The sequence below is a fragment of the Suncus etruscus genome, chromosome 7 (genome assembly GCF_024139225.1).
Source record: "Suncus etruscus isolate mSunEtr1 chromosome 7, mSunEtr1.pri.cur, whole genome shotgun sequence".
Taxonomy (NCBI): Eukaryota; Metazoa; Chordata; class Mammalia; order Eulipotyphla; family Soricidae; genus Suncus; species Suncus etruscus.
This window is the reverse complement of record NC_064854.1, coordinates 80,428,884-80,448,962: the sequence shown is the minus strand read 5'-3', so window position 1 is coordinate 80,448,962 and position 20,079 is coordinate 80,428,884. Positions and strand designations below refer to the sequence as shown.

Here is a 20,079-nt window from a genome sequence, read left to right as displayed (position 1 = left end):
TTAGGATAAATAAAAGGACAGCCCACAAAATGGGGCAAACTATTGACCCAATATTCATCGGATTGGGTGTGAATATCTGAAATATACAAGGTACTTATAGATAGAGCTTAACAAGAAAGAAACATAGAATGATATCCAAAAATGGGAAGAAGAAATTAACAGAAACTTTCTCAAGTGATGGCCAAACAAAAAAAATTTAATAAAATCTCCATATTATTAATTGTTAGGATTATTCAGATCAAAACAATGATTTATCATCTCCCACCTTATCAGTGCTGATAAGGATGTGGTGAGAACTGGACTCCCATTTACTGCTGGTGGGAATGTAGACTGGTCCAACCTTTTAGTAAACAATATGTATTTTACTAAAAAATAAATTAGGAATTGAACTTCCATTTGATCCAACAATATCTGCCCTAAGAATATACCTTACAAATTTAAAAACCACAACACAGAACATTCCTCCACTCTCCCATGTTCATTGCAGCATTATTCACAGTATTCAGAATCTGGAAACAACCACATGCCTGAGATCAGATGAGTGGATAAAGAAACACTGGGTTATCTACACATTGGAATAATACACAACTATTAGGAAAAATTAATTCATCAGATTTTCTTATACATAATCTAGATAATATTATCTTAGTGAAATTAGTCAAAGAAAGAGGAACAGACATAGAATGATTGTAGACATTTTTAGGAGATATAAAAACTTTTTGCATGGGCTTTTCTTTGGTCATCTGTGGTAAACCACATCCATTTTTATTAAAATGCTTACAGGGAAGACTATCACTCTCAAGATTGAGATTCAGATACGATAGAAAATGTAAAGGCCAAGATTCAGGACAAGGAAGAAATTCCTCCTGAAAAACAATGGTTTATCTTTGCTGGCAAACAACTTGAAGATGGACGTACTCTATCTGACTACTACTGGTGCTAAGTATAGGAAGAAGTCTTACACCACTCCCCAAAAGAATAAGCACAAGAGAAAGAAAGTTACTTTGTCTGTCCTGAAATATTACAAGGTGGATGAAAATGACAAAAATCAGTCGCTTTTGCCGAGAATGCCCTTCAGATGAATGTGGTGCTGGAGTTTTTATGACCAGCTACTTCGACAGACATTATTGTGGCAAATGCTGTCTGACCTATTGCTTCAACAAACCAGAAGACAATTACCTGTATGGGTTAATAAAGGTCATGAGCTCTAACATTAATTGTTATGTTCTGGTCAATTGATTAAAGAGTGATTTTTAAACATAAAAAAATATTGCATGGTATTAATATCCAGAGACAATAGAAACAAAGACCAGGAGTTCATGGTAAAAAGTTTGCCACAAATAGTGAGGAAGTGCAGTTAAGTTAGAGAAGAGATTTATGATAATAATAGTAATAGTTGGAAAGTATTTCTTTGGACTAGAATTGTGTGCTTAAAAGAAATAAAGTTATATGCATAATATCCCCTCAGTAATAATATCGCAAAACTCAGTGTCAAGAAGATAAAAAAGGAAGAGAGAGAAGAAAAATGTCTGGAACAGAGGCAAGCAGGAAAGAGGTTAAGGGGAGAGGTCAGATGAGGAAACCTGGAGACATTAATGGAAAGAAATATATACTTGTTAAGTGTGTTATATATTGCATGACTGAACTCATTTATAATTAACCAAACTATTAAAATAATACAAGCTTTAAAGCCTAAAAAAATTAACACTTCCCCTTCTTTTTTACATTTTTGTTGTTGTTGTTGTTGCATTGAGCTATGTTATATGCATGTTTGGTTGTGTGTATTTTGGAGGTTTCATATTAAATTATGATTCCAGTACATATGATCTATCTCTCACCAAGAGTCACACATTTTCATAGTTGTGCTTTCTCTCTCTCTCTGTCTGTCTCTCTATCTCTCTCTCTTTGTCTCTCACTAACACATGTAAATGGAGTGCATTGGATATCATACAATTCACTGTGATACTAGGGATCTCATACAATAGAGAGAAATAAAGGAATCATACTCAAAATATATGGGAGACACTAAGGCTCAAATCCTCAATGCACAAGAGCTGCTTTTTGTCCCTAAGCCATCTTTTACTCAAGGTGTTGAGTGATGTAGTGATGATAGTACAGACAGTAGGAGAACTTGCCTTGCATGCAATCTAGAGCTTAATCACCTGCACTTAATATTGTCCTTTTGTCCTTTTGCAGATAGGAGTGAGCCCTGAGCACAGAGCCAGGTATCACCACAAACATTACCAAGTTTGACTCCATATCAAAACAAAATTTACTGTTATAACTCTTTGAAATTTTAAAAATGTTGTTAAACCTTTCTGATTCAACAAGTTTAATTAACCAATCAAAAATGTATTTTCGGGGACCAAAATAATAGAACAGCAGTAGGGCATTTGTTTTGAATGCTGCCGACCCAGGACAGACCTGGGTTTGATCCCTAGCATTCCATATGGTCCCCAGGCCAGGTATTTCTCCCCCCACCAAAAAAAAAAAAAAAAGCCCACAAAAATGACTTTTTTTCAGTTACATTCTTATGTATATAAACAAAACATAAGGAATGATATTTTTCATTAAAGCAGTATATCATACTAAATTTTATGAGAGATAAAAGGAATGTCTTTGTTTTATAACTTGGTCCAAGGACCATTAGAAAGGAATAGTTGGAGATATGAAACACAAGTTATATTCTCCAAGCAGATTAGTATGTACAGTAGTAGCACAAATAAAATTTGAAGACAAGAACATGGCTACTTTTGCATAAAAATGAACTCAGTGGCCCGAATGCCCTAGTTTTCAAGGTCATTAATCTTACTATGGTTTTTGTTTGTTTGTTTGTTTGTTTGTTTGTTTGTTTGTTTTTATTGGAGGGGCACACCCAGCAGTGCTCAGAGATTACTCCTGGCTCTTCCCTCAAAAATCGCTCCTGGCAGGCTCGGGGAAGCATATGGGATGCAGGGATCAAACCTGGGTCTGTCGGGTCTGTCAAGTACATGGCAAACACCCTCCCACTGTGCTATTGCTCCAGCCCCGATCTTACTGTTTTCTAAAGTGTGGTCACTGGGGCCTGAGAGTACAGTGAGTAGTACACTTGCTTTGAATGTGTCTGACCCATGTTTAATCCACAGCAATAAATACGGTCCTCAAAGCCATGCCAAGAGTGATCTTGTGGACAAAGCTAGGTGAAAACCTTGAGCACTGGGTTTGGCCTGAAAACCAAAATAAAAAATAAAGGTTAATTAACAGAAAAAAAATACACAAGTTCATCCACATCCACCAATGCACAGAAATAAAGTAGCTTTAACTTTATATTCTGGTTTAAAATAAAAAGAACATTTTTTTAAAAAGAATATTTATTTTTAAATCAATTCTTTAATTGAATCTTGGTGCGATACATAGTTACAAAGTTATTCATGATTGAATTTCAGTCAGACAATGTCCAATACCTTTCACCAGTGCATATTTCCTACTATCAATGTCACAGTTTTCCTCTCACCCAAGCCCCTGGGTTGTGTTTAGGGAACTTGTAAGGGAAATTGATTTTTTACAATGATTCCCAATATAAAGCTGACAGGTTGAATTCAGTTACCTTTTTTCCAGTACATTTACCACAGATTGACCACTGACATTTCTATATGCTTAACTTAAATTATTAAAGTATCAGAAATTGGGACCGGAGCAATGGCACAGCAGTAGGACATTTGCCTTGCATGCAGCCAACACAAGACTGACCCCAGTTCGAATCCTGGCATCCTGTGTGAATTCTGAGCCTGCCAAGAGGACTTCTGATTGCAGAGCCAGAAGTAAACCTTGAGCAATGTTGGGTGTAGCCAAAAACAAAACAAAACAAAACAAATTAGAAATCATAATTTCTTGATATAAAATTTAAAAAAATCATAAAAATTTATCCTCAAAAGATTCATTAGGTGCTATTTACTGTTTGTCAATATATTTAAGAATTTGTTGAATATGAGTTGATTTATTAAAAATAAATAAAAACACTATTGGAAAAGCTATGTGTACTCATGTTCATTGATGTTTTATTTCAAGTAAGTAGGATATGAAAACAACCAAAGAAAGCAAAATAAGACATTTAATGGCATATTTTACAACCATAAAATGAATACATTTTGAATTCATCAACATGATTGGAACTTGAGGGATGTGTGCTAAAAGAATTAAATCATAGAGAGACAAATACGTACGCTTGCATAGACACTTGAAACTCTATGAGATATATACTATGTATGGGACATAGGATGGGTAAAAGGGTAAAAGTGATCAGAAATGATAAATTAAACGAACACATGGTATGCTGACTGTAGCAAATATTAAATATTTAAATATTTAAAAGTTTCTCAGCAAGTTCAAAATTCTCATCACAAAAATGAGAACTATGCAAGGTAGCATCAGTACACAAGATTATGTGATCATGTCACAACATACCTATATATCAAATTATTTTGTTGTTTATCTGAAACTGTCAAAACTGTCATATGAAAAATTTATTTTGATTTAAAATAAAATTGTTATTTGAAAGCAATATGAATTATATTAATATAAACAGACTTTCTCATTTATTAATATTATATTTTATGTATGCAGTATAGGTATGCCTTTACATTGTAATGAATTAACCATTATTTTAAAAAAATGAATTTTAGTTAATCTAAATTTAAATATATTATTTGGATTTATTATCTTGTTTACAAATCTCTTACTAACTTACCTTGTTACAAAATTTAGAAAAAAGGATTCAGGATAAGCTTTGTCTTTAAGTAGACAATTTTTAAGACAATCTTCTGATTTTCTTTTCATTTCAGTATAGACCCTCTACTTTATCATAAAAATATTAATAGCAAAAAAATAGAAAAATATTAATAGCATGAATACACTATCATCTACCTACATTCTATTGAAGAAATTTTTAAGAAGAAAAAAGGTTTTAAATCAGGAAACAAAATATGTCAGTCTATCGAGGCACAGAAACTAGAAAATGTAAACTTGGATTCTAAGTCAAATGGAGGAAGTATTGTGGTTAATTGATAAGGTTATTGTTTAAAACTTGTTTTAAAGAATTGAAAAATGATCTATATAAAATATGGCATATGAAGACCTCTGGGTTTAGATGGTGTCATTTGACATTTTTGGATATAAATTTGTGGATTTTATGTTTATGTTTTTTTTTCCTCCCAGTAAACTAAATTGCAAACAATTTTAATTAAAAGACTATCTTTTCTTGTTTTATTCATTTATAGGAGGACAAAAGATGTCAAAAGGATTTGGTCTTTGTTTTATTGTTTATTTTTTTCTACTGTTGTCATAACAAGTTACATTAAACCTATGTGCTAAAACAACACAAATACTTTAGCTACAAAATCAGTCAGAAATCTCAACATTTTTTTCTCTCTTTATAGAGCAGAACTGAGGAGTCCACAAGACAGACTTCCTGAGCAACTCCAGGGAAGAATTTCCTTCTCTAGAGTCACTGAGGTTGTTGATTTAGGTTGTTCCTTGTGGTTGTAAGGTTGAGGTTTCTATTTCCTTGGTAAACTGGTGGTTGGTCTCGTCCTCTAGAGGCAATATATACACTATGGCTTTTATTTTCCATTCCTGCATCTCTAAACTCAAGTCAGGAGAAATAGCTCAATGGCTGAGCACACGAATTACTAAATTACATGAAGAGCTCCAGTTTTAATCATCAGCATCACAATATATCCAGAACACTTCCAAGCACAGTATCTACAGAAGCTCCTGATCCTCACCAGATGTGATCCCCAAATAAACAAAAATCAAAACAAAATAAAATAAAGATAGTTCTCTATCTCTCTCTCTCCCTCTATCCCCCTCCCTACCCCTCTCTTTCTCTCCCTCCTTCACCTCTGCTTCATCTTTCACCCTTTCCAGTGGTGTATCTTCGATTTCTATATTCTACTTTGAACAGTTCCTGTAATTATATGGAGTCCAGTCATATAGTACAATATATTCTGCCAATTTTAGAGTCACGACTCTAGTAATCTTAGTTATTTCCTGAACTTTGGTCCCTTCATTTGGCATTTGAGTAAATAACTTAGAAAAGAGAAATTTAAGGTCACTTTTTAAGAATCCTGCTTTACTATAAAAAATTTTGTCACACTGGCAACTCCTTTTAGATATTTCCAACCCCAAAATTATGAACTAGGTCAAATAAATGCTAATTTATTTGCAAGCTCTCTGACTATGCTTAGTCATTATGTAGGAAAAACAGATACATTCAGCAAGTGTCCAATAAAGTAGATGAAATATTTGTCTTCTTTTATTTTAAAAAACCTTCTTAATAAAAGTTCTTATATCAAAATGCAAAAAAATTGCCTACAAATATACAGTTTATTATATATAAATATATGTAGCTATATGTTAAAACGGCAGAAAGACATATCCAAAGACCTACAAAAGACAGTTGGTTACTGATAATTATAGAAAATCCCTTCATTTATGTAACAGTACTTCATAGTAAGAACTATTTTATTTCTGTCTTTAAATATTGAGAATTCTTGACCTTATCCTCTATTTAAGTTGGATGAACAATACCAAGTCCAACACTTTACATTTTTCTGAAGACTATACTACAATAATTTTATATATTGTTCAAGTATTGTGTTGCAAAAAGTAGAAACTATGAGTGAAAATTAAATAAGTCATTTTCTGGCAGAAATTAATATCAAATAATTTATTATGTAGAAATATCTGAGCATATTTATTCAGAGTTATCAATCCTCTAAAACAATGTTTTTTATTTCTGGAAGGAGGATTTAATAAGGAGAGACATAATGAACATTATCTAAGATTCAGACACCTACTTCCAGGTCTGTCCCTGTTGATAGTTGTTAAATTTCCAGGTATTTCTCAAGTGAAAACTCAAATCCATATAAACATATATCGGATAAACACTAATACCGTTTATTAGGTCTGAGAATATCAGTTGTATAAAAAAAGATTAAAAGTCATCTAATCCCATCAAAAATGGGGAGAAGAAATGAATAGACACTTTGATAAAAAAAAAAAGAAATACAAATGACCAAAAGGTACATGAAAAAATGCTCCTCATCACTAAACATCAGGGAGATGCAAATCAAAACAACTATGAGGTACCATCTCACACCACAGAGATTGGCACACATCACAAAGAATGAGAACAATCAGTGCTGCCGGGGATGTGGAGAGAAAGGAATTCTTACACACTGCTGGTGGGAATGCCATCTAGTCCAACCTCTATGGAAAGCGATATGGAGATTCCTCCAAAATCTGGAAATTGAGCTCCCATTCGACCCAGCTATTCCACTCTTAGGGATATACCCTAAGAACACAAGAATACAACACAAAAACCCCTTCCTCACACCTATATTTATTGCAGCACTATTCACAATAGACAGGCTCTGGAAACAACCAAGATGCCCTTCAACAGACGAATAACTAAAGAAACTGTGGTACATATACACAATGGAATATTATGCAGCCATCAGGAGAGATGAAGTCATGAAATTTTCCTATACATGGATGTACATGGAATCTATCATGCTGAGTGAAATAAGTCAGAGGGAGAGAGAGATGCAGAATAGTCTCACTCATCTATGGGTTTTAAAAAAATAAAAGTCATTTTTGCAACAATCCTCAGAGACAATGAGAGGAGGGCTGGAACTTCCAGCTCACTTCATAAAGTTCACCACAAAGAGTTTTGAGTGCAGTTATAGAAATAGCTACACAGAGAACTACCATAATCATGTGAATGAATGAGGGAACTGGAAAGCCTGTCTGAAGTACAGGTGGGGGTGGGGTGGGGTGGAGGGAGATTTGGGACATTGGTGGTGGGAAAGTTGCACTGGTGAAGTCGGGTGTTCTTTACATGACTGAAACCTAATCACAATCATATTTTAATCAATATGTTAAAATAAAGAAAAAATGGAAAAAAAGAAAAGAAAGAAAAAGAAAAAACTATATTCCATGTCAATTTGTTGACTCATATATCAAAAAAAAAGATTAAAAGTCAAGTAATTGATTTTGTATGAGTAATTGATTACAGAAAGCAGCCATAATGGATAAAACAAATAAGGTCCAGACATAACTTCAGTAACATACTTCTTGAATCCCAGAGTTTGTCTCATATTTAATAATGTAAAAAATACCAAGGAGATTGTTTTATCTATTCAATGTGTTCATTTACATTTTGGTAATGTCTGTAATATAGTATTTGACAAGAATGATAAATGGTACTACAAAACACACACTTTGTCTTCAGAAAGGTGATAGTCTTATACTATAGGAAATATATGAAAATCAACTATGGGATTTATGTCTATGCATTATAAATATTTGATACATTAGATTAAATAGCTTAATCTTCATTGACCTGAAGCATATAAAAATAACTCTGGAAATTAGATAATTAAAGATAAACTGTCTTAAGCAACACTGCTTGGTTAAATTATTACAATGAAAATATGGGACAATAAAAACATCCAACCTATTTAACACATTTTTTCTACCAGCACACACTCCCTGATTCCACAAAGCTGTTTTCATCAGCTTTGGTTAAGAAGATATCCACAGTTTTGGCATATGTAAAAGTAATTGCCTGTTACATCAGATGAATGGGACACTTAACTATGTAAAGATATGGCCAGCTGTTCATTTATTCAACCATCTTTCATTTTACTCATATTAGTATAAAACTTTAGTGATTATCTCATGGGAATTCAAAAATCTCCTTGGTACCGGAGATGAAGTTTGTAATTGCTTTTTCATATTGACACTTCATACATTCTTGAAATTAGAAGTAGTAATACTAATATAAGGATCTCATTGACAAAATAAACCTTTATAAAAACTATAATCAAAATTATATTTATTCAAAAAAATCAAATTTCAATTATATCTATTTTATGAAAAGAACTGTTATATTTACTTAATTAAAGGGCTTTACCATGTATATATTAAAATAGATACCTTAAATCAAAAGCACACTAACTTGATTTTCCTTTAGTTGGTTAATCTATAAATTTAAGGGTAAAATAAATGTTTCAGATCCTAATAAAATATTTATAAACCAGCTATACAGTTTCCTCAGTTCAATTGGGTTTAATTAACAGAAACTAAAATGAAAATAGAGACTAAATTAGTGAAACTAACATGTAGCCAAAATTTTTAAAAATGAGAGAACAGACATTTCCTTAAAAAAAATACAGATGGTCAAAAATCACATGAAAAAATGCTACATATCATTAACCTTCAGGGAGATGCAAATCAAAACAACAATGAGGTACATCTCAAGCCACAGAGACTGGCACACATCACAGAACAAGAACAATCAATGCTGAAGGGGATGCAGAGAAAGGAACTCTCCTTTACTTCTAATGAGAATGTAGACTGGCCAGCCATTTTGGAAAACAATATGAATATTCCTCTAGAACTAAAAATTGAGCTTTCATATAGTCCAGCAATATCACTCCTAGGGATATACTTTAGGAACACTAAAACAACAATACAAAAAAAGCCCTCTTCAAACATATATTCGTTGAAGACTGTTCACAATAGTCAAAGCTAGAAACAACCAAAACACCCCAGAACAGAGAAGTGTATAAACTTTTCTACATCTGCACAATGGAGTCGTGAAACTGGGTTGAATATGGAGAATATTATGATGAATAAAATGAGTAAGGGAGAAAGTGATAAGCATGAAATAATCTCATTCATTTGTGAGATATAAGAAAAAAAAGATAGTGTGGTAGTACTATTTAGAGACAATAGAGGTAAGAGCAGGAGGTCCAGTCCATGGTAGGAAGCTTGCCTCAAATAGTGGAGCAGTGCAGTTAAGGTAGAGAAGGGACCACCATGACAATAATAGTTGCAAATGATTACACTGGGTAACTGGGTGCTGAACAGTAATAAAGTGACATGCATGGTACCCTTTCATTAGCAATAGTGCCAACCAAAGTGATTAAAAGGATAAAGAAAGGAAAGAGAGAGAATGAGAGACCAGTAAAATATCTAACTCAGAACAGGCAGAGGGAGTGTGAGAGGGAAACTGGGGACATTGGTGGCAGGAAATATGTGAAAGGTGGTGTATATTGTAAGACTGAAACTAAATCATGAACAACTGCAATCCTGGTGTTTAAATAAAAAAGAAAAACAACCCACATTTTTTTTTTAAAAAAAGTACATTATTTAAATTCAACTATCTGAACTGCCTTTAAAAATAAATACAAATTTCAGTTGTCAATCTATTTTGTCCTTTATTACCCACCTTGGCATATATCTTTTTCTTTTTTATTAATATCTTTATTTAAACACCTTGATTACAAATATGATTGTAGTTGTGTTTTAGTCATGTAAAGAACACACTCCTTCACCAGAGCAATATTCCCACCATCAATGTCCGAAATCTCCCTCCTCCCTACCCCACCCCCACCTGTACTTTTTGTGGTGAGCTTCATGTCATGAGCTGGAACTTCCAGCCCTCCTCTCTTTGTCGCTGAGGATTATTGCAAAAATGTCTTTTATTTTTCTTAAAACCCATAAATGAGTGAGACTATTCTGAATCTCTCACTCTCTCCCTCTGACTTATTTCACTCAGCATAATAGATTCCATATACATCACGTATAGTAAAATTTCATTACTTCATGTCTCCTGATGACTGCATAATATTCCATTATGTATATGTATCACAGTTTCTTTAGCCATTCATCTGTTGAAGGGCATCTTGGTTGTTTCCAGATCTGACTATGATAAAGAGCACAACAATGAATATAGGTGTGAGGAAGGGAATTTTGATTTGTATTTTTGTGTTCCTAGGGAATATCCCTAGGAGTGGTATAACTGGATCATATGGGAGCTCAATATCCAGGTTTTGAGGGATCTTGATACCGCTTTTTATAAAGGTTGGACTAGATGGCATTCCAATCGGTAAATAAAAGTTCCTTTCTCTCCACGTCCCCACATGCATTGCTTGTCCTCATTTTTGTGATGTGCGCCAATCTCTTTGGCATGAGATGGTACCTCATAGTTGTTTTGATTCGCATCTTCCTGAAGATTAATGATGAGGAGCATTTTTTCATGTACCTTTCAGCTATTTGTATTTCTTCTTTAACAAAGTGTCTGTTCATTTCTTCTCCCCATTTTTTGATGAGACTAGATGTTTTTTCTTGTAAAGTTCTGTCAGTGCCTTGTATAGTTTGGATATTAGCCACTTATCTGATGGGTATTGGGTGACTAGTTTCTCCCACTGAGTGGGTGACTCTTGTATCCTGGGCACTATTTCCTTTGAGGTACAGAAGCTTCTGAGTTTAATATACTCCTATCTGTTTATCTCTGCCTCCACATGTTTGGAGAGTGCTGTTTCCTCCTTAAAAATGCCTTTAATCTCAATATCATGGAGTGTTTTTACCTACGTGTTGTTCTATATACCTTATGGTTTCAGGTCTGATATCAAGGTCTTTCATGCATTTGGATTTTACCTTTGTACATGGTGTTAGCGGGGGGGGGGGGTCTGAGTTCTCTTTTTTTGCAAGTGGCTAACCAATTGTGCCAACACCACCGTTGAAGAGGGTTTTTTGCTTCATCTAGGATTTCTTGCTCCTTTATAAAAATTAGGTGACTGTATGTCTGGGGAACATTCTCTGAGTACTCAAGCCTATTTCACTGATCTGAAGGTCTGTCTTTATTCCAATACCATGCTGTTTAGATAACTACTGCTTTGTAATACAGTTTAAAGTTGGAGAAAGTAATGCCTCCCATATTCTTTTCCCAAGGAACGCTTTAGGTATTCAAGGGTATTTATTGCTTTAAATGAATTTCAGAAGTGTTTGATCCAATTCTTTGAAGAATGTCATGGGTATGTTTAGAGGAATCGCATTAAATCTGTACAATGCTTTGGGGAGTATTGCCCTTTTAATAATGTTAATACTGCCAATCCATGAGCTCGGTATGTGTTTCCATGTCCTAGTGTCCTCTCTTATTTATTGAAGCAGTGCTTTATATTTTTCTTTTTATAGGTCCTTCACATATTTAGTTAAGTTTACTCCAAGATATTTGAGTGTGTGTGGCACTAATGTAAATGGGGTTGTTTTCTTTTCTTTCTTTCTTTTTATTTTTTTTTTTTGTTTGTTTTTGGGTCACACCCGGCAGCACTCAAGGGTTACTCCTGGCTCCACGGTCAGAAATCATCCTCAGCAGGCTCAGGGGACCATAGGGGATGCCGGGATTTGAACCACCATCCTTCTCCATCCAAGGCAAATGCCCTACCCCTGTGCTATCTCTCTGGCCCCTGGGGTTTTCTTAATGTCCATTTCTACCTGTCATAATTGGTTTATAAAAAAGGCCTTTGAATTCTGTGTGTTAAATTTGTAGCCTGCCACATTGCTATATAAATCTATTGTTTCTAGAAGCTTTTTGGTAGAGTTTTTAGGGTTTTGTAAGAAAGTATCATGTCATCTGCAAACAGTAAGAGTTTGAATTCTTCCTTTCCTATCTGAAATCCATTAATATATTTATCTTGCCTAATCACTATAGCAAGTACTTCCAGTACTATGTTCATAGGAGTGGAGAGAGACCCACTGGTTGTTCAGTAGCAGGCTGTTTAATTTCCAGTTTTTAATGTTCTTCCTCTGTATTCCTTTGAAGTTCACATTTAATTTCAGAGCATTGTGGTTAGCGAAGGTAGTCTGCAAAATTTCTATCCTCTTGATTTTATGGAGGTATGTTTTATGTGCCAGCATGTGATCTATCCTGGAGAATGACCCATGTACATTGGAGAAGAATGTGTATCTAGGTTTCTGGGGATGGAGTGTCCTATATATATCTACTAGGCCTCTTTCTTCCATTTCTCTTTTCAGGGCTAATATATTTTTTTTTAGTCTGATTGACCTATCAAGTGGTGACAGCCCATGCTGAGGTCTCTCATAATTTTTGTTTTATTATTGATGCCCTCTTTCAAATTTGTCAAAAAATTTATTAGATAATTTGCTGGTTTCTCATTGGGTGCGTATATGTTTAGTAGCGTGATTTCTTCCTGTTGCATATATCCCTTCATTAGTACGAAGTGTCCATCTTTCTCCCCAACAACTTTTCTGAGTCTAAAGTTTGTGGCGTCTGATATTAATATGGCCATCCCAGCTTTTTTAAGGATGTTGTTTGCTTGAAGGTTTTCTTCCAGCCTTTGATTTTGAGTCTATGTTTGTTCTGACTTTTCAGGTGTGTTTTTTGTAGGCTGCAGAAGGTTGGATTCATCTTTTGATCCATTTAGCCACTGTGTGTCTCTTAACTGGTGCAATTAGTTCATTGAAGTTGAGGGAGATGATTGTCATGGGATTTAATGTCAACTTTGTGTATAAGTTCGACATGTCTGTTGATCTGTCTTGTCTTAAAGTGGACCTTTAAGTTTTTCCTTTAAGGCTGGTTTTGCATCTGTGAAGTTTCTGAGCTGTTGCTTATCCGAGAAGCTCTGTATCCTTCCTTCAAACCTGAATATGTCAGGCTGGGTGCAGTATTCTAGGTGAGGCATCCATTTCCTTCAGTCTTGTCACAATATCCCACCAATGTCTTCTGGCCTTGAGAGTTTCTTGTGACATGTCTGCTATAAATCTTATGGATACTCCTTTAAATGTAATTTCCCTTTTTGATCTTGCTGCTTTCAGTTTTCTATTTCTGTATGTAGGATTCATCATTGTGAATAGAATGTTTCTTGGGGTATTTTTCTTTGGGTCTCTTTTAGCTGGTACTCTTCGAGCATGAAGGATTTGATTGCATGCAGTCTTTAGCTCTGGGAGTTTCTCTGTGATGTCTTTGACTGTTGATTCTTCCTAAGAATCCCCTTCCTTGGCCTCTGGGACTCCAATGATTCTTATGTTGTTTTTGTTGAGTTTATCAAAGACTTCTATTTTCATCTGTTCATATTCATTGAGTACTTTTTCCATTGTCTGATCATTTGCCTTAAGGTTCTTTTCCAATCTGTTAAGTTCTATGGAGTTGTTCTGCATTTGATCTTCCAGTTCACTGATTCTGTCCTCAGCTATTGTTACCCTGCTGGTGAGGTTTTCCATTAAGTTTTTCAGTTGAGCTACCTTGTTTTTCAGATCTGTTATTTTAGTTTGGAGTTTTCTGATTTCTGTCTTTGTGTTCAGCTACAGCTGTTTTCTTTGATTGTCATGAGGATCCTTCATATTTCTATTCTAAACTCCTTATCTGAGAGGATATTCAGATGGTTGGTATTATTTGTGTCATCTGAGCTATCATCTTCATTCTTTGTGCTTGGTGTTTGCTTTCAAGATTTCCCCATTGTCATACTTGTAGTGTGATTTTTTCCTGTTTTGGTGTTTTGGTGGGGTTCATTTGTTAGAAAGAGTGTGTGGTCAGGAAGTGAATTGGAGTGGCCATGCTCTTCTGCAGCCTCTCAGAGAGTAATTTTGCTGAGCCCTTCTCGGCTCACTCAGGAGAGGTTCAGGACACAGAACAGTAGAGAAACACGCACAGGCAATCACACATCAGGGGCAGATTCCTCTTGCCTGACTTCACAGACAAAGGATCTGCCTTTCTGCAAATTACCACTCATAGCCAGTTTTCACTCACAGACTCAGTCTTTCATGGCTTTTCCGCCTGGGCAACTCTAAAAGAGCGAGTTTGCTGAGCTCTTTTTGGCCCACTCAGGAGAGGTTCAGGACACAGTACAGTAGAGAAACATGCACAGGTGACACTCATAGTTTCTCCCAATTGGTAATCACACAGCAGGCGCAGATTCCTCCTGCTTAACTTCACAGACTAAGGCTCTGACTTTCTCATCTTTTTTCTCTAATACATATACTGTTAAAGCATACGTTCTGTTCCTTTATTTTTCTTAATGTATTTATTGGTTTTCGGGGTGACACCAGGCAGTGCTCAGGGGTTTCTTCTGGCTCTAAGCTCAGAAATTGCTCCTGTCAGGCTCGGGGGACCATATGTGATGCTGGGGTTCAAACCACCATCCTTCTGCATGCAAGGCAAGTGCTGTATCTCCATGTTATCTCCCCAGCCCTGTTTCTTTATTTTTGAAGAAAAATATATTTATTTGGAAAGCAATGCAGAGAGAGCGAGATATATGGTGAGGTGTCCATGAGATTTTACATGGAAACAATAGCAAAGTTCATATCTCAGGCCATTTTCTCAGAAAGAAAATGCACCCTAAAGTAAGAAAGTAACATAACAGACAGGATATAGGCAAAATGTTATTGTATAAGAAAAGGGAGATGTAGGCAACAGCATTCTAAAATAGAAGCAAGAGGATCAGAGAGATAACACAGTGGTAGGGCATTTGCCTTGCAAGTGGCAGTCCCAGGACAGACCTGAGTTTAATTCCCAGCATCCTGCATGGTCCTCAGAGCCTACCAGGAGCGACTTCTGAGCACAGAACCAGGATTACTCCCTGAGCGTTGCCAGGGTGGCACAAAAAACAAACAAATAAATAAATATATAAATAAAATAAAAATAACGAAGAAAGAAAATGTACATCTGAGGCAGATGCAGACAAATGTTTTGTTGAAGTCTTTTCATTGCTTTTATTAAGTATAAATCATTTTAATTATGTATCATAGTATATTATTGGTGCTGCTTTCTGCAAGATTTTTATTGTTATTGTTAATGTCATTTGACATAGAAATGCAGGCAAAATATTATTTTTGTACTCTGTTTAAAGGACAAGGTAGCTAATGTAATATTGCATAGAACTTGTCTTTTATTTCACAAGAGCCCATAGTTAAATGATTTTATATGACCTGTTTATATATAATTATCTTTTTCACTGAACAATTTCTCTAATTTTTATTGTCAAATCAATTCATTTTAAACTGTAGCCAATTTGACAAATTTAATGATTAATTTATTTAAATTGAAATATATTTCTTGATCAAGTATGGCACCATTCTACAGTCACTTCCCATATAATATTATGAAAAAGATAAAAGCTAAGAATATTTAGATGGCATTTGGTTGTTCGGTAAAGCACCAACTTACAAAGTGAGTGTCTGGCCTGAAGAATACAAGAAGGCATGTCAAACCTTGAGGAACGAGTTTTCCAGATAAACAAACAAGACATAGTCCCCAAATTATTTAAAACAGGAAAGATCTAAGAATCAAAAGGGGAATGATGAATAGGATTGTAATCTTTCTATCCTAAATATTAATCAAATTTGATTAATTGGGTAGAAAATGTCATCCTTTTGAGTTCTGTGTGAAATTATTTTCACATTTTACTTCACTCTTTCCTTTGGTGGGAAAATTATTGTTCATATATTGACTCATTTTATTAGATTATTTCTATATATGTTCTCATGTTTTATTTTCATTAATTTTTTCCTTAATTTTAGAGAATATAATGTGAAATAAGAAAATTTGTGGCAATTCAATCTAATCAATAATAGCTACTTTTTAGATAATAGAGGAATAATTTGTTCCAAAAATTGTGTGTGACAAAAATATTTCTAATTATATTTTATTTTTTCACAGATATTATATTAATCAAATGTGGTACATTTATTCTAAAACTCATTTGTCTTCCTGAATTTATTGATATCTTCTTATAAGAAAATTCATGAAAGGAAATGCAGACACATATTTCTTTGAAACATGAGATCGATTTGGGCACATGCTTCTAAATCTACTCACCTCATCAAAAGATCTGAAAGACTTGGGTCTGGAGCTATAGCACAGTGGTAGGTCATTGGCCCTGTATGCAGCTGACCCAGGACGGACCTGGGTTCGATCTCCGGTGTCCCATATAGTCCCCCAAGACAGGAGGAATTTCTGAGCTCATAGATAGGAGTAACCCGTGAGCATCACCAGGTGTGTCTTCTCCAAAAAAAGATCTGAAATACAGCACTCCCTCAGAGAATTGTTAGAAATTGTGGCTAAGATTGCTTATAGAAAATTTAAATCTGAATGATGGCCTTATGAGATGCTTTCTCTTTTAAATCTTTTATATCATTAATGTATTTTTCTTTTTTTAATTTGATTGATTGATTGATATTTGTGTCACACCCTAGACTCAGAATTACTTTCAAGCTGTGCTGGAAAATCACATCTGAATTGTTCAGGGGACCACCTAGTGCTGGAGTTCAAGCCTGGTCCTTCCACATGCAGAGCTCTTTGGCCCACTTAGTTTTGTTTAATTAAGAACTCATAAGCATGTAATTTTATGTCAATGACATTTTATACAAATATTATTGGATATAATGCCTTTTCTATATTTTCACCACCGTCATATTCATTTTCTGAAGACAAGATGGACTCTTTTAAATGGAAAGAACACGTTATTTTATTATTAAATTGTATTAAGATGCCATGTAAACTAGTACTGAAATTTTAATTTCAGAGAAACTTTCAGAGATTTAACTCGAGTTAAGCTTTTAGAGGGATTTAATGGAAGTTTAACTCCAACTAAACTATGTCAGTACAAAGAAATAGCCTTAAGACTTGATTAGAAGGACTAAGTTAATGGTCATTGAATCAATACCTATTTCCATATATATTTCAATATACAGGTTTTGGTATGACTAATCTAATAAAAAAACTAAAGAAATCTTTTACTGCTAGTATCTTTTATCTACAGAAGGAATCTTATTACTTAGTTTTAAATAGCATTATATGTTGATGACTAACAGATTTATATCTCTGGCCAAATTTTTTATATATATAAATATATATTAATCACATAATATATAATTAGTATAAATGCATGTTATATAATATAAATATATAATACATTATAGAATTATAATTTATATTATATAATGTTTATATTATATCATATGTTATATATGGTTATACAATTATATTGGATAATAATATAATCATAATAGCATAATATAAAATATATATTTATCATATTATAATATATTATAACATTTTACAATATATTATATATTAATATCAATTATATAACAAATTATTAATATAAATATTTATGACATGATATATATAATATATTTATTTGTATATAATTATATATCTTATATATAAATATATTTATATTATTTGATGTATTATACATATTTATATATAAAACAATACTTCTGTGGACTACCTTAATTAGAAGTTAAAATGTTGAAAAATCAACTCAAATCTTTGGAGCCATCCATCCCATATTATATTGAAAATGAAAAAATTCTCTTTCAATTTACTTGGGCCACACTCATGAGACACAAATCTACATATCTTTTCTCATATACCTTTAACAAATTCTATTACCAGCCTTTGAAAAACTTCAGATTTCAGTTATATTCATCATTTTTATATTCACTAGTCACACTAATCCAATTAAATATACTTTAGGACCAAATGTTTCTATACTCCTAATTTCTCTGCTTATGCTTTTACTGCATCCTCCAAGATTATCCTTACAACAGGCAACATTTCTTCTTAATTTCAAGATATAACTTCTCCTACTTAAAAACAGTGATGTTTCCCCAGTAAATTCTAAATCCTTATGACTTATGGTGACCACTGAGACCTTAAATTATCTGAATTCCTTTTACCAATCTCTTACCTCATTTTTTGCTGAAAGAATCACAATGTCTACTTTGGTAGGTCTCAGAAATGCCAGTTTTTGAAACTGTGATGCCTTTTTACAACTATTTACATAAACTTTTCTTTTCTTTGCTTCAACTTTCTATCACCACTATATGACTAGAATGCAACATATCCAGCCTATATGGAGACTTTATAGCCACAACTTACCAAATATTAGAAGTAGCAACTCATATTGGGGGACCAGATTGCATTTCTTGTTTCTTTAAAATCGTCAAAAATTAAAAGGAGCCCTTGCAACTCCCACTTGAGGGGAAGAAATTTAGTCCCTCACGATTTCAATCTTTACTACTCCTCTCTGTGTTTTCTATTTTTCCATTAAAATAATAAGGTGAGCAGGAATACAATGGGTAGAGTACTCACCTTGCATATGGGTGACCTGGGTTTAATCCCAGGGAACCCACATGACTTTTTTCAAGTCCTGCCAGGAGTGATCCCTGAGCACAAATCCAGAAGTAAGCCTTGGCACAAATGTATTTAATGCCTCCCCCAATGCATGTGGAAAATTGCCTGCACACAGACATACATATACAGAAATAATACAACAAGCTAGCTGCTATTTCCAAATAAGTCATGGGATATCAACTCAAAAATTATCTTTATGATCATTTACTTATTTTGTTTGTTTGTTTTGTTTTGAGGTCATATTTGGTAGCTCTCAAGGGTTACTTTTGGCTCTGAGCTAAGAAATCACTCCTGGAATGCTTGGGATCCATGTGAGATGCTGAGGATCAAACTTGGGTCGGCTGTGTACAAGGCAAAAGCCATACTCGCTGGCTCTTTTATAATAATTTCGAATAAATTACAATAAGCGAATAAAAATATATTCATCTTCCAGTTTGTAAAAAGTACAAGGGATTTTTTTCTCCCAAATAACTGTCATAGATGATATAATGTGATGCACAACAAAAATAAGAGTGTTTCTAGAATTTATTGGAAGCTATCAAGCCCATCTGGTTTGGTACATTCAGACTTTGTAAAGAAAGCAGCAAATGAGAAGGGACTTTGGGAATCAGTATAAGCATGTACTTAGCATATAAGCAGGCAACTTTTGGAGAAGACATTCGACTAAATGAAAAAATACTATCAAGGCCCAGAAGCTACATTAGCATACTATAGGTCCAGCAAGTAGCTTAGAGTCTTTTACATTTAATAATAGCCCTGAATAGTATGAGATGAGTCATTAGGAAGCTATATTTAATCCTAAGTTTTTTCAAATATTCCTCCTTTTCATCATTACATCTCCAGAATAAGGCTTGTTCACTATACTTGTTTTAATTAATTTCCTAAGTAGAATCATCTTAGAAAAGTTTAAGGATGTTGTTGAACATAATACTGTGGTCTTTCATCCTTAAGACAAGTTGTTTGAGAATCACTAGTGCCAATTAACTCAAGACAATATCATTTTAAGTTAAGATAAAATCACTTTGATTTATTAATTTCAGGAAGAAATCTTCAGTCTCATTTTGAAAACTCTTATGAGAAAGGCAAACAAA

The 20,079-nt window shown here is 33.9% G+C and overlaps 1 pseudogene; it reads left to right on the top strand.

The window, feature by feature from the left end:
* Positions 1–767: 767 nt before the first annotated feature.
* Positions 768–1,239, top strand: LOC126014343 (ubiquitin-40S ribosomal protein S27a-like; annotated as a pseudogene).
* Positions 1,240–20,079: the final 18,840 nt, after the last annotated feature.